This window comes from Doryrhamphus excisus, linkage group LG7 (genome assembly GCF_037039965.1).
Source record: "Doryrhamphus excisus strain RoL-2023G ecotype Guam linkage group LG7, RoL_Dexc_Guam_v1.1, whole genome shotgun sequence".
Classification (NCBI taxonomy): domain Eukaryota; kingdom Metazoa; phylum Chordata; class Actinopteri; order Syngnathiformes; family Syngnathidae; genus Doryrhamphus; species Doryrhamphus excisus.
The window spans coordinates 20,974,982-21,000,897 of NC_136363.1; the positions used below are offsets into that span (position 1 = coordinate 20,974,982).

A 25,916-nucleotide genomic window follows, 5' to 3' on the forward strand; every position below is an offset into this window, starting at 1 on the left:
ATACCCATAATGCCCATGTGGCCAGCATCTGGCAACCTCATCTACCTCTGCATGCACTTTAAAATGTTACTCCTCTTTGTTTTGATTCTCATGCCTCTTATCACGATTACAACAGTGGTTCTGTTACCCATAATACCCATAATGTTCATGTGGCCAGCATCTGGCAACCTCATCTACCTCTGCATGTACTTTAAAATGTTACTCCTCTTTGTTTTGATTCTCATGCCTCTTATCACAATTACAACAGTGGTTCTGTAACCCATAATACCCATAATGCCCATGTGGCCAGCATCTGGCAACCTCATCTACCTCTGCATGCACTTTAAAATGTTACCCCTCTTTTGCTGGTGTGATTCTCATACCTCTTATCACGATTACAACAGTGGTTCTGTAACCCATAATACCCATAATGCCCATGTGGCCAGCATCTGGCAACCTCATCTACCTCTGCATGCACTTTAAAATGTTACTCCTCTTTGTTTTATTGGTGTTATTCTCATGCCTCTTATCACAATTACAACAGTGGTTCTGTTGCCGTTGTGTTGTGCGGTATACCCATTACTAATGCCCATGTGGCCAGCATCTGGCAACTTCATCATCCTCTGCAACACTTTAAAATGTTACTCCTCTTTTGTTGGCGTGATTCTCATGCCTCTTATCACGATTACAACAGTGGTTCTGTTGCCGTTGTGTTGTGCGGTATACCTGTTACTAATGCCCATGTAGCCAACATCTGGCAACCTCATCTTCCTCTGCATGCACTTTAAAATGTTACTTCTCTTTGTGGTGTTGGTGTTATGCCTCTTATCGCTATTACAACAGTGGTTCTGTTGCCGTTGTGCGGTACACACGTTACTAATGCCCATGTAGCCAACATCTGGCAACCTCATCTACCTCTGCATGCGCTTTAAAGTGTTGCTACACAGCCACATTTGCCGTACTGTTGTTGACAAAATATACTCTTTTAGTAAATTAGTACTACTAAGCAGTTTGCTGCTTCGCACCACTGCAACATTGGTTGTGTTGCTCTGTTAGCTGTAGTTCAACAAAACGGAACACGTCAATGTAAAAGTCCAAGTTTGAACAGCGGAAAAAAGCCAACTTTTACGAGGCAATCAACAGTGCGGCTGCAACGTCGAACCAACAAAAAGTACGACTGCTCGAGTGGCGAATAGAACCCTCCAAGGACACGTCGGTCAAAGGTTAAATCTCCCACGGTCTCGTTGTTTACACGGGGATGAAAGTGACACACAAAAGGAAAATTGTCTTTTTGAGTTTGGACAGCAAACTGTGAAGACGCAATGAAATATTCATACGCTTTTCTATTGTTTTACTCACCTTCCTTCTCGAGGGTCTCTGAGGCTTCCTGTCCCACTTACAGCGGCTGCCATGTTGGTCTCCAGGGCCACGCTGGGACGGGAACCCGTGGTCCTTGGGAACAGGCGCTGCATGGAAGATAACGCGGGGACAATGAAAGCCCAGCAGGACAAAAAAAAAACAACAAAAAAACAAACAAGACTGCTTACATGGAAAGATGTTCTTCCAAATTCTCCTAATCTATTACAGACTATTTTTATCACCTCCTCCTCTACCAATCCACGAAGGACGGCAGCCTCCTTTTCCTTTCATGCGCGTGTAGAGTTTTCCATTTGGACGTCTCGCACCGCAGCAGCCGCTCACGCTGCTCGTTTTAATTAAAAGCAGCAATTTGTGCACATTTTTAGAAAGTTCTCCTCTCATCTGAACAAATCATTCTACCGTCGCCATTCATTTATTTATTTATGTATTTATTTATTTCAAACTTTTGTGTTCTTCAAAATGGCCGACATATTTATATATGTTTACTTACTTGTCGTTGGGTTGTTCGCTTCCTATTTAAGTGAAGTAATAGCGTAATCCTAATATTGGCACACCTTGAAGGTGCATCAATAAAAATAGACAAACAGAAACGCACGTACTGGCGATTAGAGCTCAAGTGCAGGTGTTGGCGGCGACAATCAGGCGTCGAAAATGCAGATGCTCTTTCAATTGGCGCGCGTTTGGAGGTCAAGTGAGAAATGATGAGTGCTGGCGTCGCAGGTGTGGCGACGCATGCATGCATGCATGCAAGCGGGAAGCGGGCGGGGGGGGGGGGCAGCAGGTGGTCTCATCAGGTTGCCGTGACCTACTGTTGCTCGTCGCAAGTCATGTGGAAAAGTGGAGGGGAGCACTTAGGTTTGCCTGCGCTTGATTAATAAGGACACAGAGAGGCAAATATGTGCACACAGTCGCCGGGTAATGAGCCGCAAATGTGATTAGGTCTTTACGCCGCACCTGCTTCCAATTGAGCATCCAGCTCTGCACCCCCCCCTCAACCCCCCCGCTGATACCGCAGCCAAGTGTTTGTTCCTCATCGGTGCAGGTGTGGGGTACCTTTTGGCTTTGGAGAATGCTTGATTGTGTTGTTGTTCTCCTGCAATTCAGGCTTTGATTGGGACAGACAAGCCTTAAAATGCTGCATTCACTGTCATCTAAATCAGGGGTGGGAAAACTTTTTGACTCGCGGGGCGCATTGATTTAGCAAAAATGCCGTGGGGGGCGGGGGCAGAATATATATTTTACACCTAACAGTCCACCTGGTATTATTGTATGTGTAAAAGTGTCATGCAATCTGCTATTATTATGTATAATTTTATATTTGTTTTATTTATTTATATTATTTATTTATTATATTTAAATAATGTATATATATATTCATAATAGTAATAATAATAATATACTAACAGTAATAATAATAATGTAATATATATATATAAAAATTATATATATTATTATATAATTATATATAATAATATATATATAAAATATTTAAATATAAATATAAAATAATAAATAATAATAGCAGATCACATTACACTAATGTAATAATGGTTGTAATAATGATGATAATAATAATAATGATGATGATAATAATAATAATAATAATAAGGATACATTATTATCGTTATTAAATAAGGACATATAATAAATAAATAAATAAATAAAAATATATAATAATAATAATATAATAATAATAATAATAATAATATAATAATAATAATAATAATAATAATAATAATAATAATAATAATAATAATAATAATAATAATAATAATAATAATAATAATAATAATAATAATAATAATAATAATAATAATAATAATAATAATTATTATTATTATTATTATTATTATTATTATTTTTTCAGGAGGACTTTGTATACAACAGACCACATCAAATAACTAAATTGATAAAAACCATCAAATGAAAGAACGGATGGGCCGTATTCAAACACTTGGCGGGCCGGATGTGGCCCCCGGGCCGTAGTTTGCCCACCCCTGTTTCACTTTCCCCCGTAGGATTGAAAATGACTCCCGTCAACCTTGCAATTCCGGTGATCAAAAAACTGGTCTAGGTTCATACTATTAGTTTTGAAAGTGAGAATCACGTACAAGCCCCCCCCCACCCACCCCCCCAAGGTGCCTTCAGGGTTTGGAAAGTGGACGCTTTACTCACCGAGTTTTTAGCAGGCTTATCTCGGCAGGGTTCCTTTTTAGAGTGCCTTGCGAGCGACAGCTGACTGCGTTTGCATAACGCCAACGTCCTGCACACAAAAGGGGACAAAAACACGGAATGAATACGGATGTTCGGAAAGCCAGGAGAAGTTCGGCATCGCATTTTTGAAACATTTCAAGCTGAACATCATCCTGGCATCACATGACTATCAGTGGAAAACCACCATACCTTAACATGGAATATGTCAAAGTTAGGAGTGGGTTTCTGTGTACGATGCACATATGTGTTATTTCCCGTTACATTTCTGTTGAAACTTTGGGACAACAAGGATTTTCACGGAAAATTCCCCACTTGAACGTTACGGCGACCCTGCACGACCATCAAGTACATTACGGGGCGATGCGATGTATGTCGCTGTAACCGAACATGGCAGACGGCAACCCAGTCGATGACCGTAACATCATGGCCAGCGGTCTGGAATTCTGCACGGAAGCATCCCTCACCGTGATAACACGGAATGTAAAGGTGTTAATATTGCATGGCGCGGATGTAAATTCCGAGTTAGAAAGTGCGGCGCTTGCAGTCCTTCAAGGGAGTGACTCGCTTTGCTACGTTCGGCCGTGTACATAATAGATTAATTCAACTTGATGACCCCCCCCCCCCCCCACACACACACACTTTGCCGAGTTCCTATAGCTTTTTATGGCGTTTAAGACTTCTCCCGACAAATGTTTATTCTACTGTCGTTGAAAGAGATGTTAATATGGGCGCGAGCAAAACCCACGCGTATAAAAAGCCTTAAATCAGAATATTTAGCTGTGTCACATTAGCAATGGCAGAAAGTCGTTTTTTTCCCCGGTTTAACGATGAGGCCTTGTGCCGGCGGGAATGTTTTATTAACGACGGCAGAGGAGAGTCAGGAGGCGCGAATGCATTAAATCAGAAATATTAGCGCTGTTTAGCACTTTTACAGCGGCGTGATTAAGGAGCCGAGTGTCGGACACAAATTGTTGCGGTGACCTCGACTTTCCCCCGTCGGCCGTGTCCCTCCCCGGAGCTTGGCGGCGTTCTCAGCTATCATAGCTTTGGATCGTGGATAAAGGCAACAATTGATTCATTATCTTCAGCTCCCTCCGGGCCAAAATGGATACTTGTCAGACTCGGGGAATTTAACGGGAAGCCGTTCAAGGTTAGCGCGGACGAGGTGAGAGATAAAAGTGTCCGTTTAAGTTGGTCCCGATCAAACTTGCAAACAACGCCGAGAAAGACATCAGGAGCTAATCCTCGCCGTGGAATTATTGAGCTTTTTTTTGGACATCTCCCTGGAACGTTTTATGCATTCCGATAGAGACCGATCTGACACTTTCATGTTATCGGCATTGCCACCCAGCCGGGCTAAGACCGCCAAAGAACAAACGGACAAACCCATTACCGCCATCCGGAATTTCCCCAAGCCTCACCATTTTCCGCTGAACTTCTCATTCTTTTATGTCCTTAATCAAAATTCCTTTCCAAAAGCACTTCCCGGTCTCACTTTCCTCAATAGACAACGAAAGGGGGGAAGAAGATCCATTTTCTAGTTCAAGGGAATTCAAATAAGTAGAGGGAAGAAGGGGGGGGGGGGGGGGATCAGAAGTGAAGCCTTTGAACGGAAATGCTGACATGATCATTAAACGGCGGACAGTAATAGAGTAGAGTAGTGATACTTTTGTTCACCTATCGGAGGCATAATAGATTAGAGGAGCCTTTGACTCAACATGCTCGGCTTGCAAGTTCTGCTGTTTAAGAGCTTGTCATCACTCTGTTGCCCGGACACTTTTGATAGAATATTCATGCCATGAATACTTAACGCCTCTTAACCACTTACACGGATTCAGACCGGCTAAGAGGGTTTTATGCCGCACCGCTCTTGTCTCCCGGTATTGTTCCTAAGACTTCCAGAGGAAACTCACATCAGGAATAACGCATTGACCCGCATATAAGACGATGCCGTGTATACTCCAAGTCCATACCTCTTTTTTGTCAAGTCATTTTTCACTCCTTTAATGGTGTACTTCGGTACTAGGTACATCATTTAAAAAAAAAAAAAAAAAAAAAAAAAACAAACTGTATTATGGAAAGCAGGAAGTGAACAAATGTAACAGTTACTGATTGTAAAAGTACCAGATTTAATAAGCTTTTCTTCTTCCTACTCCTTTTGGACATGGGGAACTGTCAACTGATTATGTGATGCATTCAATTGTAATCTGATGCATGTTCAAATGAAATAAAACCGTTACCATATTTTAGTTTTCTATAGTTTGATTGATAGCCGGACTTGGCTGCATTCACGCTTGTTTCGGTTTGTTTGGGTGGCTAAAGTGACTGAACAGGAAGTCCAAAAAGTGTCAAAATAAACATACGAAAGTCATGATAACATATCTCGTCTTATGTTCTGTTAATAACTTTCTATCTGGTCGGATTCTATCGGTCTCCAAAATGCGGCTTGGGTGAGACCTGAATTCGGTAAACCACATCTGCGGTTCTCGTGAAGTCAAATCTGTTAACTTTCTAACTGGTCAGATTCTATTGGTCCCCAAAATGCAGCTTGGGTGAGACCTGACAACAATTCGGTAAACCACATCCGCGGTTCTCGTGAAGTCAAATCTGTTAATAACTTTCTATCTGGTCGGATTCCATCGGTCTCCAAAATGCGGCTTGGGTGAGACCTGACAACAATTCGGTAAACCACATCTGCGGTTCTTGTGAAGTCATCAGTCGGATTCTATCGGTCCCCAATATGCAGCTTGGGTGACACCTGACAACAATTTGGTAAACTACATCTGCGGTTCTCGTGAAGTCATCGGTCGGATTCTATCGGTCTCCAAAATGTGGCTTGGGTGACACCTGACAACAATTCGGTAAACCACATCTGCGGTTCTCGTGAAGTCAAATCTGTTCATAACTTTCTATCGGTCTCCAAAATGCGGCTTGGGTGAGACCTGACAACAATTCGGTAAACCACATCTGCGGTTCTCGTGAAGTCATCGGTCGGATTCTATTGGTCCCCAAAATGTGGCTTGGGTGACACCTGACAACAATTCGGTAAACCACATCTGCGGTTCTCGTGAAGTCAAATCTGTTAATAACTTTCTATCTGGTCGGATTCTATCGGTCTCCAAAATGCGGCTTGGGTGACACCTGACAACAATTCGGTGAACCACATCTGCGGTTCTCGTGAAGTCATCGGTCGGATTCTATCGGTCTCCAAAATGTGGCTTGGGTGACACCTGACAACAATTCGGTAAACCACATCTGCGGTTCTCGTGAAGTCAAATCTGTTAATAACTTTCTATCTGGTCGGATTCTATCGGTCTCCAAAATGCGGCTTGGGTGAGACCTGACAACAATTCGGTAAACCACATCTGCGGTTCTCGTGAAGTCATCGGTCGGATTCTATCGGTCCCCAAAATGTGGCTTGGGTGACACCTGACAACAATTCGGTAAACCACATCTGCGGTTTTCGTGAAGTCAAATCTGTTAATAACTTTCTATCTGGTCGGATTCTATCGGTCTCCAAAATGCGGCTTGGGTGAGACCTGACAACAATTCGGTAAACCACATCTGCGGTTCTCGTGAAGTCATCGGTCGGATTCTATCGGTCCCCAAAATGTGGCTTGGGTGACACCTGACAACAATTCGGTAAACCACATCTGCGGTTTTCGTGAAGTCAAATCTGTTAATAACTTTCTATCTGGTCGGATTCTATCGGTCTCCAAAATGCGGCTTGGGTGAGACCTGACAACAATTCGGTAAACCACATCTGCGGTTCTTGTGAAGTCATCAGTCGGATTCTATCGGTCCCCAATATGCAGCTTGGGTGACACCTGACAATTCGGTAAACCACATCTGCGGTTCTCGTGAAGTCAAATCTGTTAATAACTTTCTATCTGGTCGGATTCCATCGGTCTCCAAAATGCGGCTCGGGTGAGACCTGACAACAATTCGGTAAACCACATCTGCGGTTCTCGTGAAGTCATCGGTTGGATTCTATCGGTCCTCAAAATGTGGCTTGGGTGACACCTGACAACAATTCGGTAAACTACATCTGCGGTTCTCGTGAAGTCATCGGTCGGATTCTATCGGTCCCCAAAATGTGGCTTGGGTGACACCTGACAACAATTCGGTAAACCACATCTGCGGTTCTCGTGAAGTCAAATCTGTTAATAACTTTCTATCTGGTCGGATTCTATCGGTCTCCAAAATGCGGCTTGGGTGACACCTGACAACAATTCGGTGAACCACATCTGCGGTTCTCGTAAAGTCAAATCTCAGAGTTCTGAGGCAAATCCCAGTCATTTGAATGTTGATTGGTGTGTTCCCAATACAAGCAAACACCTCGGTAATCCCCTCTACCTTCTCATTATGGCTTGGGAAAGAAATAAGGCCCGGAAAGTCGCAGCATTCCTCGGCGCGGACCGGCAATACAATACTGGAGATGATCGAGTCTTAGTGTCAATACGTCAGCCCAGAAAATTACCTCCTCTCTGCTTGGCCTACTTTAATCTCTCGCCCTGTATAGAAGGAGGCGACGGCGCCTCCGTCCTATTGACGACATAAAATAGCTTTTGCCGCCTTGATTGACAACTTTGTCCACCTGACAAAATGTAAGGCGGCGAGCGGACAAACACATCAGGGATTCTTTTTGGACTCAATCTTGCACGGCCCAATTACATTTTCTCTCCCGCAGTCTTCCTTTATTGTATCAGGCCAGTTCTTTTGAAGGAGTGCTTTAGTGTGCGCCGTGCGCTTCATGCCTGCGCAGATATGCACTTCGTAATGACAGAGGGGGAAGAAGGGAAAAAAATATATATATTCCCCCAACAGCTCTTTGAGCCTAATGATCATTTGCGGGCAGAGTAGTTTGCCGAGTCTGGCATTATCGCGCCGCCGTCAACGACGATGTGAATTCATACACAGATGGCGCTTGGCTTCTACCAACTACTTGGGATGACCATGGGTCCAATTAGCAATATGCTTACCTGGATGTGCGAGTGGTGGGGATGGTTGAAAACCACTAGGTTTCTCAGTTAGGACCTGTCCACATGTAAGGGTTTGGTAATAACCGCAATATTATTGATGGTTTGTATAAAAGCAACATGATAACGATGGCATTAACTGAAGATCCAGGTTACAAATATGGAAAAAAACACATTATTTCCATATGTTCTGTCCACATGCACATTGCAAAAAACAGATTGCACAACAAAACGTGGTATCTGTGTTCTATTCCTCTTAAATATGATAAGAAAAAACATTCCCTTCTGAAGCTAAAAGCATGCATGGGGAATAAAAACAAGCTGTAAATGTCACCACGGTAAGGTAAAGACAAGACTTGTACGTGTACAGTAAAAGATACATTGGTAATGGCGGCGACCACCAAATTTAAATGCAGAGCCGGAGTAATGATTAAGAATTCATTAATAAATGAATAAGTCATTATACTTTACATATTGGGCGCTGCGATATTACTTTTCTGAGAGCTAACAAGCCGTCTTAAGGGTGGCGGAGATCCTTTATCACTTACAAAACACGTTACAGCTCACAGACAGAAGTGGGTGTCTAAAGGTTTTCCAGCAAGGGTCATCTATCCATTCATCCATCCATCAGCTGGACTGGTGGCCAGCCAATCACAAGGCACATATAGTCAAACAACCATTCACACTCACATTCATACCTATGGACAATTTGGAGTTGCTAATTAACAATTAAGTTTCTGGAAAATATCAGTTCCCAACTAAAAGATACATTATAAGCATAATTTAATTCACACCATTCATGCCTAAGGACAATTTGTAGACGCCAATTAACAATTAAGTTTCTGGAAAATATCAGTTCCCAACTAAAAGATACATTATAAGCATAATTTCATTCACACCATTCATACCTATGGACAATTTGGAGGTGCTAATTAACAATTAAGTTTCTGGAAAATATCAGTTCCCAACTAAAAGATACATTAGAAGCATAATTTCATTCACACCATTCATACCTATGGACAATTTGGAGGTCCTAATTAACAATAAAGTTTCTGGAAAATATCAGTTCCGAACTAAAAGATACATTAGAAGCATAATTTCATTCACACCATTCATACCTATGGACAATTTGGAGTCACCAATTAACCTAGCATGTTTTTGGAATGTGGGAGGAAACCGGAGTACCCGGAGAAATCCCACGCATGCCCGGGGAGAACGTGCGAACTCCACACAGAGATGGCCGAGGGTGGAATCGAACTCGGGTTTCCTAGCTGTGAGGCCTGAGTGCTACCATGCAGCCCAAAAAAACACATTTTATAGCGAATAATCCGTTTTCCACGCATAACATGAAAAATGTATGTCTCTGAGAAACTGTGGTGCTTTCAAGGACCACCAAACAAAATGCAAAATCTTAAAATGATGGGCTGCATTTGAACACTAGTAATATGCATGCTGCATGTTTCCTGTTTCTAGACTCTTAGCAACTGAGGGTCAAATATGTGGAAAAAACAGATAGTAATTTCTTTGGAGCAAAAATCATACATACCTATGGTTTTATTAAATTTCCAATTCTGGTAATTATGACTTTAAATTCTATTTACACATATTTAACATTTAAAAAAAAGACTTAGAAGATAACACAAATGTTTATTGCATGTTGTGAAGTTTCTTGGGAGCGAGATACGAAACAAGCCAGCCTGCTGATGGATGAGAGTGTTTTGCGTTTTCATCTGTGCCAAGTGCTTAATACATCCTGTGGGAGGCCGGTATCGGTGACGCTATACCCCCCCCCCCCCCCCCCTTTCTCGCCAACCCGCCGCCCGCCAACACGATCCTCCGTGAGCCATTTCCATTAAGTCACGGCTGAACCTTTTTTCATGATTATATGTGACCTTTACAAAAGGTTAGTTGTAGTGCAGCTCCGCCGTTATCATTGTTCTCCCAACTGAGACAAGCGAGTAGCAGCCTCGCTAACGCTATAATATCATCAAGCACCGGGCGCTAAAGGAGGGGCGAGTCAAGCGAAACGGGGGTCGAGTCCTCTGAAAATGTTTGACAGCTATACAGCTTTCATACGTTATAGCCGATGGAGCTAACCCATAGGATTAAAAGCTCTGTCTTGACGTGAAATGCTTTTTTATTCCTTAAATGTAATCTGCCCAGAGAAGAAGAGACTCCTGCTATTACTTTATAGGCCGGACACAATTTGGGCATCCAGCCCTGAGGGATGAAACTTCTGGGACGGAAGCTTTTCCGCTATTCCAACTGGGGATTAAAGTTAAGGGGATACTCATCTTAAAGGATAGAATTAGGTTAGAGCACCGAGCACTCTCGCAAGAACACTGTCATTGCCGAACGCCAAAGAAAACCAGACAAAGGTTTGTCCGTTTGCGGTGACCTCGATATATCACGCTGGTGGGGTCCCATTCCTCCTGGGCAGGAGAAACTCTACTTCCTACTTCCTACCCAACTTTAAAGCAGTTTCATGGGAGTTGGAAGGACTTCAAAAATCGGAGGATGGAAAATCTTCTCTGGTCCACAAACCTGGGAAGTGCGACTCATTTGGAAGGTGGTCGACCGTTTTCGACTTCATTGCCAAAGTCTCTACTTCATAGCTAACAAGCTGAAGCTTTCACTGAACCAACCAATGTATGGAAACTCATTTCAGTCGCTTGTACTCTCAATAATGTCACGTTTCGGTCACGACTCAAACGTAGACCAAGTCTTCCGGCCCAGCTCCGTCTTCACCACGATGAGGCACGACTGGGACCTAGGTCTAAACTTGGTCCCAATGACATAGGACTTGATTTCACCTTTAATCAAATGATCTAAGGCCTCTAACTACCAGTGTTGGGCAAAACCGTTCATTTCAGTGAACCGAATCATTCAGTAAAATGATCCGTTCATTTCGGTCAATTGGTCGTTAGCGTGTGATCTCTCCCTGTGTTGAGTCAGTCCGTTCACTCATGTTCACGTTCGTTCCGACTCAACACGTGACGACTAGTGGTGTGTTGGTAATGAACAAACGGGTCAAAAGAACTTTTTGTGAACGGAATGAACAAGGTTACCGACGGTGACTGTCAATCACTCGGTCTTGGTCTTTCAGTCAGCTAGCCCCACCCACCCACAGAGCGAGGCGTCCCGTCCTGCAAAAGGAACGGTGAACCGACTCTCCAGCCAAACTGAAACGGAAACAGACTGAACGGGTATTTTTGGGGCGGTGACCCTGTTCATTTTGTTCACAAAAAAGAACAAGTTATTTTGACCTGTTCGTGACCGACACACCACTACTAAGTACATTTATCGGTCAGAAAAGTGGAACAGCTATGGTTGTAAAAAAAACTACTACTAGTTTTTGATGGCAGTAGCCGCATGAGAGTTCAAATGTAGCGCTACTCAGCTGATGGGTGTTTACAATGAAGTCAAATGTTGTCATGCAAATTATTATTACACGGTAAAACGTACCTGTGACTTATAATGAGTTCATAACAGCAGTAAGAATTCAGACTAATATAGCAGTCATGTGATGACGCCCCCCCACCCCCACCCCGTCCCCATCCTTCCTTCAGACCATGTCACATTTTAAGACAAAAAGCCAACTTGTCACATCCGCTGACGTGGACGTCCACCATCTGTCCCCGAAGGTGACGCGGTGTCGCGGCGGAGACGCCTCCCGACCGACGAGCGAAAAGCCATTCGGATGAGCGACGGCACTATTGTCGCCCCTCTTCCTTCTGCCCCCCGCCCCATCCCCTCCCACCGCCGTGGCTCCTCATCGCTTCTCCCACTGTTAAAAAGCTGGAGGCATATTCATGAGGGAAGCGTAATTAGCCAGTCAGGATTTGGATGGCTTCCAGATAGATGACTTATTATTGCCATTATTGATTTTTTTTCCCTTCTGCCTGCTATGAGCGCCGCTATCTGGGATTAATGCTGTTAGAATTTAGAAGCTCGACACCATCTTACCACTTAGTCCCATGATGAATGGTGTTAGGCAAAATCGTTTTGCGCTGACACTCGCTTACTTCCACTCATTTTATGTACTTTGCTTGCCTTATTAAGGCTCTTACCATCGGCTTAATTGCCTATTTAGAATTCTCCTCTTTGTGACCTAGATGTGTTTTATTTGGTGAATGTAATTAAGTTACCTGTAAATATCTTTGCTGGAGCGACCATCCATCTCTGTTATGTGGCGAGCCCCATTTTGCTTTTAATTAATTTAATGGCCGCCGTGTCTGGAAACTATTAACCTCAATGAAAGAAAGAGGAGATGTTTTCACTTTGGGTAAAGCCGATGTTTCGACAGAGATTCACGCTATTCCACCTGCGAACGAGTGGGAGGAGTCCTTTATTTGCCACTTGTGGCACAAAGCATGCCGGTAAATATTTTCACTTTGAGAGCGGACTCTGGAACCGGCTCTGGATGGACAAAGTAGGTCACCTCAAGCTGTGGTAATGTGTCGCTATTAAGCCAGACACCGGATGCCCATATTTCTCTGTCATATTTTCTCTGTCTCTGGTCCTGAAAGGCCTGCTTGGATGACTTTGGGCCAACATCAGTGACCTCTGACCTCACAAATGGACACAAAAATCCCATAGACAAGCCAAAAGTTGTTTTCCAGAAGAACCGTTATACACAAGTAATGGCTTCCAGACCAAACCGTGATGAGTAAATTTCCGCAAAGTAGGATTATTCATAATTATCCAATGCTAATCTACACTGAAAATCCCACAGACGCGCTCACAAGTATCAGTTGCCAATTTGAACTCCTCCAAATGTGACAATGAAAGAGATATTCCACTTAACAGCTGATATATAATAAGGCTCAACAAGATACAGGCCTGCCACATTCATCATCTTCATGACAGAAGACTACCAACAAATGGCTCCTGACTGCCCATTTCACTGCAGAACATACAGCACTACACAGTGTTGAGTATTAATAGATGCTCTGCTGTAAAAAAAAATAAAATAAAAATAATAATAATAGTGTATTTTCCGGACTATAAATCACACTTTTTTCATAGGTTGGCTGTTCCTGCAACTTATACCCCAGAGCGACTTATAAATGAAAAAACTGTTTATTTTACATAAACACTGGACATCTTTTCTGTTTATGTTTATTTTTTATGTAGCTGAATAAGCATTGCTAGCATATCTTACACCTATTCAGCCTGTTCTCTATTCTTTTATTGTTAGAACTTGCCTTCCAAGAGGACATAATGACTGTTTTGGGCAAGTAGTTTGGAAAATAAATAATAAATAATAATACCAGCAAAAATGTGACTTATACTCCGGAGTGACTTATAGTCCAGAAAATACGGTCAATTAAAATAAAAGCGTAACATAATTATTATTATTTTATTTATTTATTTATTGGCCTGGCAGTGACACCCCAACATAAGGTTGCAAAAATGGGATTGGATGCGCAACATCTTGATGAAAACCAAAGAGATTTTTCAAACCTGCAAAATTCAGAAGGCAAAATGAATAGCATGGAAATAAAATACCAGGGAGGCCTGGTTGCATTATATTCTCTGAGGGGTTGGGGTGGGGGGGGGGCTCACTGCATTAAAGCATACGGTGGATGCACAGAAACAAGTTCTCGGCTTATTAGTGCGCCATACGAGCCTCCCTTGGGACGTGGAGTCGGACAAGCGGTCCTTTAGGGTACTGTGGTAAAACCAAAATGACACTTAACGGCTCCAGTAGGTCTTGTTATGGACTGTAAAGCAACTTTTAACAAAAGGAAGGAAGGAGCGTATCATTCTAATACCTTCCTAAAGCCCGACGTATACGCGTCTCTTATTTAACCAGACGTGTAATGAAGCCGTTTGCAATTTTGCAGCCTTTTTTCCATCAACACTACATTTCTATTTGCTATCTTTCATAGAGAAAATGCATTTCGCCAAGGAGGTGTTTAGAATAAATGTAGTATGTGTCAGAGGTCAATCTGCACGCGTTTTGCGCTATGGACAAATCATGCTCCGTCGAGGTGTTTCATAATGTTTGCTCTTTGAATGCGACACGGCTGCAACGTGAGGATAAATGCGTGTTATGGAAATTTGAAAGAGCTTATTTTTTCTTAAAGGAGATACTGGCAGTTGTGGCCATGATGTGTGTTTACAGTCCAAAGGACGGAGGCTGAGTGCTTGGATGGCCTTCTACCTATTAAAGGTCCTGCTTTAACACGGGGAGGAGGAAATGCTTGCTTTGATTTCCCTCAGGCTCCTTTTTTTGTGCTCTCTGAGCACAATGAATGGAAATGCAAGAAAGAAAAATACATGCCAACACAAGCACACTAACACACACACACACACACACAAACACCCATAGAGAATACTGTATATGTATACACACTATTGATGCAACACAAGCATCTGTGAGATTTTTTTGGCAGCAAAAAGTTCCCCGCATTACCGAGTGACCTTGCGCCGCGCCGTGGAACATGATGGATGCCCGACTGCAGTGCAGCATGACAAGAGGATTGATTGTGTTGAACAAGCAGCTTTATGCTTAACACTGTGGCGCTCGCCTTTCGGTGCAGAGTTGAAACATTATACGGGAGATCATCGCAAATCCATACTTATCGCAGTGCAGTGTCTCGTTCACGTGTTCTTCTCCAGATACTTTTCAAAGCTGGAGACTCGAAAAAATATATGAAGCAGTCAATTATGCCGTTACATGTTTGAATATGAACTGTTACTAGTCAAAAAATATGCATATGCTTAAAGCAACCATTCATTCATTCATTTTCTACCGTGTTTTCCTCACGAGGGTCGCGGAGGGTGCTGGAGCCTATCCCAGCTGTCTTGGGGCGAGAGGCGGGGTACACCCTGGACTGGTGGCCAGCCAATCACAGGGCACATATAGACAAACAACCATTCACACTCACATTCATACTTATGGACAATTTGGAGTTGCTAATTAACAATTAAGTTTCTGGAAAATATCAGTTCCCAACTAAAAGCTACATTATAAGCATCATTTCATTCACACCATTCACACCGATGGACAATTTGGAGTTGGCAATTAATTAAGTTTCTGGAAAATATCAGTTCCCAACTAAAAGATACATTAATAAGCATCATTTCATTCACACCATTCATACCTATGGACAATTTGGAGTAGCTAATTCACCTAGCATGTTTTTGGAATGTGGGAGGAAACCGGAGAAAACCCACGCATGCACGGGGAGAACATGCAAACTCCACACAGAGATGGCTGAGAGTGGAATTGAACCTTGGTCTCCTAGCTGTGAGGTCTGCGCACTAACCACTCGACCGCCGTGCCGTCCAAAAATATAAATATTATTAAGGTGCATTCAAATACACTGAATGACTGTAGAATGCTATACTGGTCATGTTACTGGAATGTTCGGTGAGACACACAAGCACCAGACTTGATCGCCGGAACAAGAGGTTTGAATTTTCTAAATATTTTGCAGAAATTCACCACACACACACACAAATTGTACTTTTACTCCCGGCATACAACCCATAGGGGGCGCCCTGACGGCAAATGGCGGCCATTTCCAGTCATGTCGTTCCAGCGGCAGCATGCATTGCTTTCATGTGACTCCAGCTAAGAGAAGAAAGCAGCAGTGTGATGCATCCTGATTTGAGAACCCTGATCCCTAATTGCACATGAGCAATGGCTGACTCTCATGCATGCAACCAGCAGATGTGTTCATTGGCCAGGAGCGCTTTTTCTCGGTGGCCATGATGGGAAGAGCGAGTGGAGGATGAGAGGGGGTGGGGAGTCGGGGGTGTTCTCGCCGCAGGTGGCGCAAAGTTGCGGCGGTCCAAAAGATGTCAGAGACAGCGGCGGCGAAGCGGCCATTAAATATTCCCTGTGGTCTCATCACACATGAAAGCTACAGGCTATTATTAATCATTTAGCCACTTCGCTACTTTGGGTGGGCGTTCGAACACAGTCGCTTCTCGCTGTAGCGTACGTCGGAATAATAAACCTCACCTCTCGTCCTCTACCAAAAAGGTCAGCGTATATCCTTGTCTTATGCTCACAACGCTATCGAGGCCGTCTCACATTTACACAGGCTAATCAATTCCCTCCATCGGGGACCAACAGTCGGGCGCCATATCTGTGCGGTTTATAGCTACGGAAGAAATGTAGAAATAATTCCAAACTGGAGTTGTCATCCAGGTTATAGCCTTATCCATTCCGACTGTAGTACCGTAGCTTAAATCAGTCTTATTCTATCATTTGATAAGAGAAGCTGAAGAAGACACTGAGATGTTTGCAAAGTAAGCAGCCCTTCATCTGTCATTCAAGTTTAGACAAGCACACTTAACTAAGGTTTCATCATTTTAGCTCAATATTTTGATTGACATTTCCTTAGGGAAGACCTCTATGAAGGTCAACGGTATGAAGAACAATGGTAAATACCAAAGTCATTCATTCCTGGGGGTGCGCGGTCACTGATTAGGTTCCTCCTGATGTCCACCCAAGGTTGGGTCTCAGGAAGAATCCTATTCGGTAATTGATAAACAGCTTTGCCCAAGGATGCTTCCACACAGTCCTCAAACCAGTAACCTTCAGGTTGAGAGACAACCGCTCCACCACCTGAGCCGTGCCACCCTGGCATGCCGCCTAAGACCGGAAGCCCCCAGGCTTCTTTCTGGCCAGCTGCTTTGGCCGCATCCTCCCGGCGGATCTGGAGGCGTTCCCAGGCCAGCTGGGAGACATAGTCCTTCCGATGCGTTCTGGGTCTTCCCTGAGGCCTCCAACCGGTCGGAAGTGCCCTGAACACATCCCCGGGGAGGCGTCCTTAACAGATGCCTGAGCCACCTCATCTGGCTCCTCTCAATATGGAGAAACAGCGACTCTACTTCGAGTTCCTGTTTACATTGAACTCATCACTGCTACAAATGCACCTTACCGCTATTACAACATCGGTTCTGTTGCTGCTGTGTTGTTCAATTTACATACAGGAGTCCCTCCCGCCCCTCCTCGTCAAGGACAGTGGCTTTGTATTCTTTTTGAAGTGGGATCCAAAGGAGCTGCTAAATAAATGAAGGAGTAAACAACACACCGAGTGGGAGTGCAAAGTGATGCAACAACAAAGCAATCTAACATTCGCACTGCTCCTGCTTATTTGCATGTGAAGTTGCCAAATGCGCTAATTAGCAAGTCAGGTGGTAGCAACAGGGTCTCTTTAAGCCGCGTCGGTGACACACGTGATTATTGGATTGGATTTGTTCATTTGAGGTTCGGGTCTTGGTTAAAAAAGTTGGGGATGATCGGGCCTGGGTTGAGTTAATCGAGTTAATTGTGTGGAGTTTCATACAAACCTGAAACAGGATGTAATGATGTAAATACACGGCCGCAGATCCATCATTTGTGAATGACCTGAGCAGCTATTGTGCTAGCATGCTAACTGCGGTGAAATTAATTGGTAACATCTCAAGGGTGTCTAAAGTGCTTAATTGGGCTGTGGCATATTCTTAAAAAAAAATTAAAAATTTAATAAAATCCAGAATAAAGTCAAATTATTAAGAGAACGCTAACGTCCAGGACAGGGGCCCGCATTGATTTAACAAAATTGGGGGTCAGAGTATATATTTTACACAACAGACCACCTACCATGCCCCAAGCAGCCTTAGCAATAGCAACCCTTAAAGCAACCTTCAGGCTGCACGGCGGTCGAGTGGTTAGCGCGCAGACCTCACAGATAGTAGACCGCGACTTCAATCCCACCCTCGGCCATCTCTATGTAGAGTTTGCATGTTCTCCCCGTGCATGTGTGGGTTTTCTCCCGGGTACTCCGGTTTCCTCCCACATTACAAAAACATGCTAGGTTAATTAGCGACTCCAAATTGTCCATAGGTATGAATGGTGTGAATGAAATTATGCTTCTAATGTATCTTTTAGTTGGGAACTGATATTTTCCAGAAACGTAATTGTTAATCGGCGTCTCCAAATTGTCCTTAGGTATGAATGGTGTGAATGAAATTATGCTTATAATGTATCTTTTAGTTGGGAACTGATATTTTCCAGAAACTTAATTGTTAATCGGCGTCTCCAAATTGTCCTTAGGTATGAATGGTGTGAATGAAATTATGCTTGTAATGTATCTTTTAGTTGGGAACTGATATTTTCCAGAAACTTAATTGTTAATTAGCAACTCCAAATTGTCCATAGGTATGAATGTGAGTGTGAATGGTTGTTTGTATATATGTGCCCCTGTGACTGGCTGGCCACCAGTCCAGGGTGTACCCTGCCTCTCGCCTGAAGACAGCTGGGATAGGCTCCAGCACCCCCCACGCGAGGATAAGCTACAGCAAATGAATGAAAGCAACCTTTACCGTTCCAGAGAACTGGGCGGTTTACCCCCTACGGCTATTGCAACATTGGTTCTCTATTGCAACATTGGTTCTGTGGGCCAAGAGAGCTGAACCACATGACCACTCGTCAACTGCCACCGAAACCAGAAGAGCTTCACCTCAACGTAACAATAGTCTAGCACTTCAAAGGAATCCAGCGACAACCTCGCGTGGCATTTGAAGACGATGTGAACCAATGCAGCTCTCCATAAGTCCATTTTCAATTTCAGGTCACTAAAGGAAAGAAAAGGGAGGACAACAAGCCAGCGAAGGGCGGCCTCGTCTTTCATGATAATTCAATCAAAGGAGACCAAATGGAGCTGTGCTTTTAGTCGTTTTCCAGATCGGAATGAAACATTACTCCCAGGAGTTCCAGATGGTTCCTTTGTGATCATTAGTTGTCTTCATCAATCAAGGAGGAGGATTGTAAAACTCAAGGGGTGAAACCTCTCCGCGTGCTCCACGTGTAAGAGCAATAAATATCCCGACACGGCACAAGAATTCAGATCCCGGTTCAAAACGCGGCGGGTGAATCCGACATGGGAACACCAAAGAGTCATGAATATTTCATGTGCGGGCACATTTAGAGCGGCTCCAACTGCAAATATAGCACAAAAGAACGCTAATGTTGCTGGGGGCTTTTTATTTATTTCATTAGCCGGCGTTCTCTACGGAGATCCTTGTTTACCCATCCTGCGGAAGAATCCGGAGTCGGGAATTAATTTTATTGGATAGCTGTCAATATGAAAACTCTCTATTATACAGTAGTTTACCTCCGGTGATCTCCCAAGGATTCATCAGCAGTCAATCAAAGGGAGTTTATGCACAGATCTCATTCGGAATACCCAAAGCAACAGCGTGGCGAGGAGACTTCCACACGTTCACGTGGCCTAAGGCGGAATGTTCCCACTCTGACTACCGTTCACACGGCAGGTCAATTCTGGTTTATGTTTTACTCATATGTGATCTGTACCTCGTTTTTTTTCATGTCAGTGTCGGTTTTGTAATGCGACTCAGGTCTCTTACGTATGTGGATGCAAATGTGTTTTGGGTCTCGTAGAGCCAACCAAAGTTGGGGAAAAGTACTCGCAGATGTACGACTGCACTTGAAATCGCCACAAATTCACCAGTGAATCTATTGTAAATACACTCAGACAAGTCACTTTTTTATGCTAATGTATAAAACTACATAAAAAAATTGATTTTTACCCCAAAAAAACAGAATTGGACATCATACCCGGAAATGTAAACATTGCCTCTGTTATCGATAATCATTACTGGTAATGACATATGGTAAAAATACTTTAAGAGACACACTAGCATACAATCACAGGGCACATATAGACAAACAACCATTCACACTCAAATTCATACCTATGGACAAATTTGGAGTCGCTAATTAACCTAGCATGTTTTTTTGGAATGTGGGAGGAAACCGGAGTACCCGGAGAAAACCCACGCATGCACGAAAAGAACGCGCAAACTCCACACAGAGATGGCCGAGGGTGGAATTCTAGCATACAATCACAGGGCACATATAGACAAACAACCATTCACACTCAAATTCATACCTATGGACAAATTTGGAGTCGCTAATTAACCTAGCATGTTTTTTTGGAATGTGGGAGGAAACCGGAGTACCCGGAGAAAACCCACGCATGCACGAGGAGAACGTGCAAACGCCACACAGAGATGGCTGAGGGTGGAATTGAACCCTGGGTCTCCTAGCTGCGAGGTCTGCACGCTACCCACTTGACCGACGTGCAGCCCCTGCACAAATACAAGTCGCTTTTTTTCCGTTAATGTATAATACTACAAAAAAAATATATATTTTAACCCAAAAAAATCAGAATTGGACATCATAACCATAGCCTCTGTTATCGATAATCATTACCGGTAATGACATTAGGAGACAAACTAGCATACACGTAATATTGGTAGCTTTGTTTGACAAATAATTAGTGACTTACGGACAAGTAGTTCAGTGTCACTGCGGCCATGTTTGTTAACCAATCTTTCTCAAATTATAAAAGCTTCAGTTCGCTAAAGATGCTCACCAAATTTCCTGGTGATTTGTTTACGTTTGTGGGCTTAGCATTTTCAGCAAAGTGAATATTTTTTTATGCTGGATGGCGGCCATGTTTTTTTTCAACCAATTTGATGCACATGTGCTTGTCCGTCCACTAAAGGCATACATCAAATTCCGTGCTGGTTCTGCAGAACCCAATAGAGTAACTAGGGTTTGTTTTGAGGTGTCCATCCAACATATTGGCTTTAATAACAGCAGCAATTAGTGGCGTATTTGTCGGGAAAATAACAGCACAGGCAACACAGCAGGGGTGCGTGTTTTGATACATTTTCGCCCTTTTGTGTGCAGCGGCTCAGGAATAGAAACCTAAGCTCGTACAAATAACCCCCATGCAATAATGTTAAAAAGGACGGCGGATGGTTTTAACTTGAAGGGCCGCATCGATTCCTCGGATTTCCAAGGTTCTCTTGTTGTCTTCCTGGAATAAAAATCAAAATATCTTTTTGTGTCCCATTGACCCGAGATGCTGACTGGTAGCGGAGGCTCTGCGGGGAAAGTGTGCAGTCAAAAAAAAGTTCCCCGTGAGTGACAAGCAACAAAGGAACATGGCGGCGGTGGTCAATAAGGAGCAAAAAACAGCCTGAGGTCGATGCAGCACTTCCCGGGTGACCGCGACGTCTAAGGGAAGAAATGCGATCCGGTTTAGACTCCGAAAACACTTGGAAGACGTGGGCCTGGGTCTGGCATGACGACTCGGACATTAACAGCAAAAACGTCAATAAGTTAGGGAATCTTCCCTAACTTATTGTGGTTGTGCAGCTTTATTTAGCTCTACATGCCCTTTAAAATGTTGCTAAATGTTGTTTAATATCGGTTCTGTTGATTGCTGAATACTTGTAATATTTTGACTTTATTATCATAATATTATATCCGTTTCCAATTTTTTCTATGTTACTCTTGTACATTTTCTCATAATTATTACTTTATTCCCATAATATTTTGACTTTATTCTCATAATATAAACATTTCCTGCAACCTAAAGTCATTTGTTCTGTTTTTCATAATATTACAACTTAAAACATATGTCTTTTCTTTAATATTTCAACTTTATGCGACTAAAATAATATTTTTCCTCATGTTTATTCTCATAAAACTGTCACTTTCACCTAATTAAAATATTTTTTTCCTCATATTTTGACTTTACTCATAAAATTAGAGTTTTTGTTTCCTTCATATTTCAGCCGCATGCTTCATATTACGTTATTCATGGCAAAATAATATGTTGACATTTTTAGTATGTACTGTGGGCCAATAGAGCACAGATGTGGTCCGCAAATGGCTCCCGAGCCGCACTTTGGACACCCTTGCTTCAAAAAAATATGGCCGGTGTTCAATGTTAATGGCGTGATTAGCGCTTCCCTCGCCGCTGCAATTTATTCCGGCCCATAATTATTACTTTATTCCCATAATATTTTGACTTTATTTATTTTGACTCATAATATTACAACTTAAAACATATTTCTTTTCTTTAATATTTAAATTCAATGCTATTAAAATAATATTTTTCCTCATAATATTACATGTTTATTCTCATAAAACTGTCACTTTGACCTAATTAAAATATTTTGACTTTACTCATAAAATGAGTTTTTGTTGCCTTCATATTTCAGCTGCATTTTTTTATGCATTTTTCTTCATATTACGTTATTCATGTTGACATTTTTAGCATGTACTGTGGGCCAATAGAAAACAGACGTGGCCCGCAAATGGCCCCCGAGCAGCACTTTGGACACCCCTGCTTCAACCAAACATGGCCGGCGCCACTTTGGCCGGCGTTCAATGTTAATGGCGTGATTAGCGCTTCCCTCGCCGCGGCAATTTATTCCGCCCCATTAAGCATGCGTGCCGCCATGGCCTGCTGACTCAGACGCTCTTAGTAACAAACAGTATTATTAAAAAGGCCATCAGCGCTAAGATCTATCATCGGGAATGGGCTCTGAGGTCACAACTGAGTGGATTGCCTGAAAAAAGAAGAAAAAAAAAAACGGCGATAAATCTGAATTCAGTGCTTATTTTTCGTGAGAATTTCACCCACGCTTGGCACGTCATCGCACCAACGGCGGCCGAGTCCAACACGTCACATGACATCCACCTATTAGCAGCGCATTGGATCGATACGATTGACAGGCGGCGTACTCTTTTGCGTTTAGAAAGCTTCAATATGATTATGCTGCGTCATCCGGCCAATCAGATGCTACACTTAAAGCTCTAACCACATTTGATTGGACATCAACGCGGCTCTCTGGGAGCGACCCAAGCTCTCATTGAACAGATGAGGCGTACACGATTCCTTCTGTTTTTTTTTTTTTTTTTTGCTCTCTAACTGCAATGCAGAGTTTATGAGCGGCGAAGGCGTGCACGCTGGGGATGTTTTCTCTCTGACGATGATGAATTGCCCGCGGCTTATCAACAGCACGCTGGCGTTGGTGTCGTCCGGGCAGGGCTTGATGGCTTGTCAGTCAATGTGTCAATGGTTTCAATGCCGCTCCCGCTTCTCATGCCGGGCCTCTAATCCTAAGCGGGCGCTAATTCCACGTCACAATATTTGGAGGTAGATTTGCCTGGTGTCAGTCGGCGGCGATGATCCCGGTCTGACAGGCCGGGGATGAGCGGCGACGCCGGCTCGTCGTTTATTTCCTGACCTTTTTCGTGTAATATCGAGATGCTCCGTTGGGAGACACCAGAACACCGGAGTCATTATGAATACGAGTGCTGTATGAAAAGCGAACATGGGGGGTGGGGGTGGGGGGACACGGGGGTTGGGATGGTGGAGACAATTCCCAATGGTTGTTTTGACCCCATCACGAGCAGCCTTCATTGCAAAGTTGGCATAATCATGCAGGAAAAGGAAGATGCATACGTATGACACATAATAGATTAAAAGATTAATTTTAGATTAAATAGATTAATTCAGATTAATTTCCTACCGCTTATCCTCACGATGGTTGCGGACATGCTGGAGTCTATCCCAGCTGTCTTCAGGCGGGGTACACCCTGGACTGGTGGCCAGCCAATCACAGGGCACATATAGACAAACAACCATTCACACTCACATTCATACCTATGGACAATTTGGAGTCGCTAATTAACCCAGCATGTTTTTGGAATGAGGGAGGAAACCGAAGAAGACTTCCATGAGGGTGGAATCAAACTCGGGTCTCCCAGCTGTGAGGCACGAGTGCTAACCACTTGACCACCGTGCAGCCCAGCATTAAAACTAAATTTTCAAAAATTTAGCCTCGGTTTTTCGAGCACCATCTCAGCTTCATACAACATTGCATGTAATAAACTATCCCGCTTTCCCTGCCTATGTTTTCCATACAATTTGATCTGGAATTCATAACAAAAAACAGCTGTAAAATTTGAGCAACATTGGTGCTGTTATTAAACTCCGTAAGTCCGATTGAGTTGAAAAATCTCACATAGGGCGTCTGGCAGAATCGTCACAAAATTGGGTACATATCTTTAAGGGACTGAGAAGCACACAGGTGTAAAATTTGAGCAAAATTGGTTAAAAAAACATGGCCGCCAAACAGCAAACTACCTCTGCAGGCAGGACGAATTAACAGCTAACTGTCCGTAAGTCATTGAGCATATGTCTGATATACGTATTACATGAACGGCAACATGTAATCCAAAGCATTTAGAGCTAAATCCACAGGGGGGGATTCAAAGAAGAAGCCTGAGAAGCTCAGTTTTTTGGGGAAAAATCTTAATTTTCCTTGCATATGACAGGTGAAACATACTGTATATAAAATGAGCTATTTTGCGCCAACTTCTACTGTCCTCCATGATGTCAGTAGATGAGATCCAAATCAACCTTGATGACTTTTAACTACAATCTTTGTTCCTGGCGGCGTGTGTCACACCCCAGATGGGAAATACCTCCGAAAAAAACCAAAAAAAAATCATTCTTCACCCTGTCGCATTGTTCCCGCGGTTGTCAATCATTCCGTGCGACATGTGACAGGTGAGGCACGGAGAGAGACTGTGACAGCCGGCTCCGGCTCGGCCACCGGGGATTTCCTCGTTTTGTAAATAAACGAGCTTGCTTGTGAGTTGATGTAATATGCAGTGCATCACTTAGGAGAAATGATTCTCCGCCATTTTGCAATGGAAAGGTGCATACGGCGCCGATGATTAGAGAAACTCATTTAAAGACGCGCGCCACCTGCAGCCAATACATCTACTTCAATCAGCCGGGCTACGTTGGGACCTAAAGAAGGCGTCTGAGCACCTTGGAGTTGATTGCTTAGAATATAGATGAAAAAAAAAACAAACATACACAACTCATATGTAAGAGCATCGTTCTGTGTGTGTGTGTTTGTGTGTGTGTGTGCCGCGTGATTGCATCTTAAACTCCTTGGGGAACAATTGGACATCACGGTTAGCAATTTGCTCGCCGCACCGAAGGTGGAACACAATCAGTCAGCATTTACTCGCTCGCCTGTCATAGAACATATTTTTTTTCCAGACATATGTTTTAGTCTCCGAAGGTAAATTGTGGGGAGGAATACCAATGTCTGTTTTCATCAAGTGTGCGTATGGGCCTGAAAACATCAACAATAGTCCAAACAAGCTCATATAGTCGCTATTTAAGGATAAATATTGTTCAAAATGTTAATTGTGTTCATTCAAAAATCATGTTTACATCTGAGCTTCAGGTTACGTTTCTTTTTTCACCCCCAGATACGTCAACGCTGAAATATACACAAATAATTAAAAATGTATTAATTTTTCATGGAATAGAATGGAATGGCCTTTATTCCATTCCATGAAAAAATTCTAAAAAACTATTTTTTTCTCCAAGAAAAAATTAACTAAAACTATTTTTTTCTCCAAGAAAAAATTAACTAAAACTAATTTTTTCCTCCAAGAAAAAATTAACTAAAACTATTTTTTTCTTCATGAAAAAATGAACTAAAACT

General features: G+C 42.9%; 1 long non-coding RNA gene across 5 annotated transcripts in view; it reads right to left on the minus strand.

The window, feature by feature from the left end:
- The window catches only part of LOC144899573 (uncharacterized), a 197,976-nt gene that overhangs the window by 47,742 nt on the left and 124,318 nt on the right, over positions 1-25,916 (minus strand). For 4 of the 5 annotated variants that reach the window (XR_013627813.1, XR_013627811.1, XR_013627812.1 and 1 more), the window contains exons 6-7: positions 3,535-3,622; positions 1,339-1,445 (exon numbers count right to left, since the gene is read on the minus strand). This is a non-coding gene — a long non-coding RNA (uncharacterized LOC144899573). Of the gene's footprint in view, positions 1-1,338; positions 1,446-2,412; positions 2,465-3,534; positions 3,623-25,916 lie in introns of all 5 variants that reach the window. The other variant, XR_013627814.1, reaches the window with a different exon arrangement.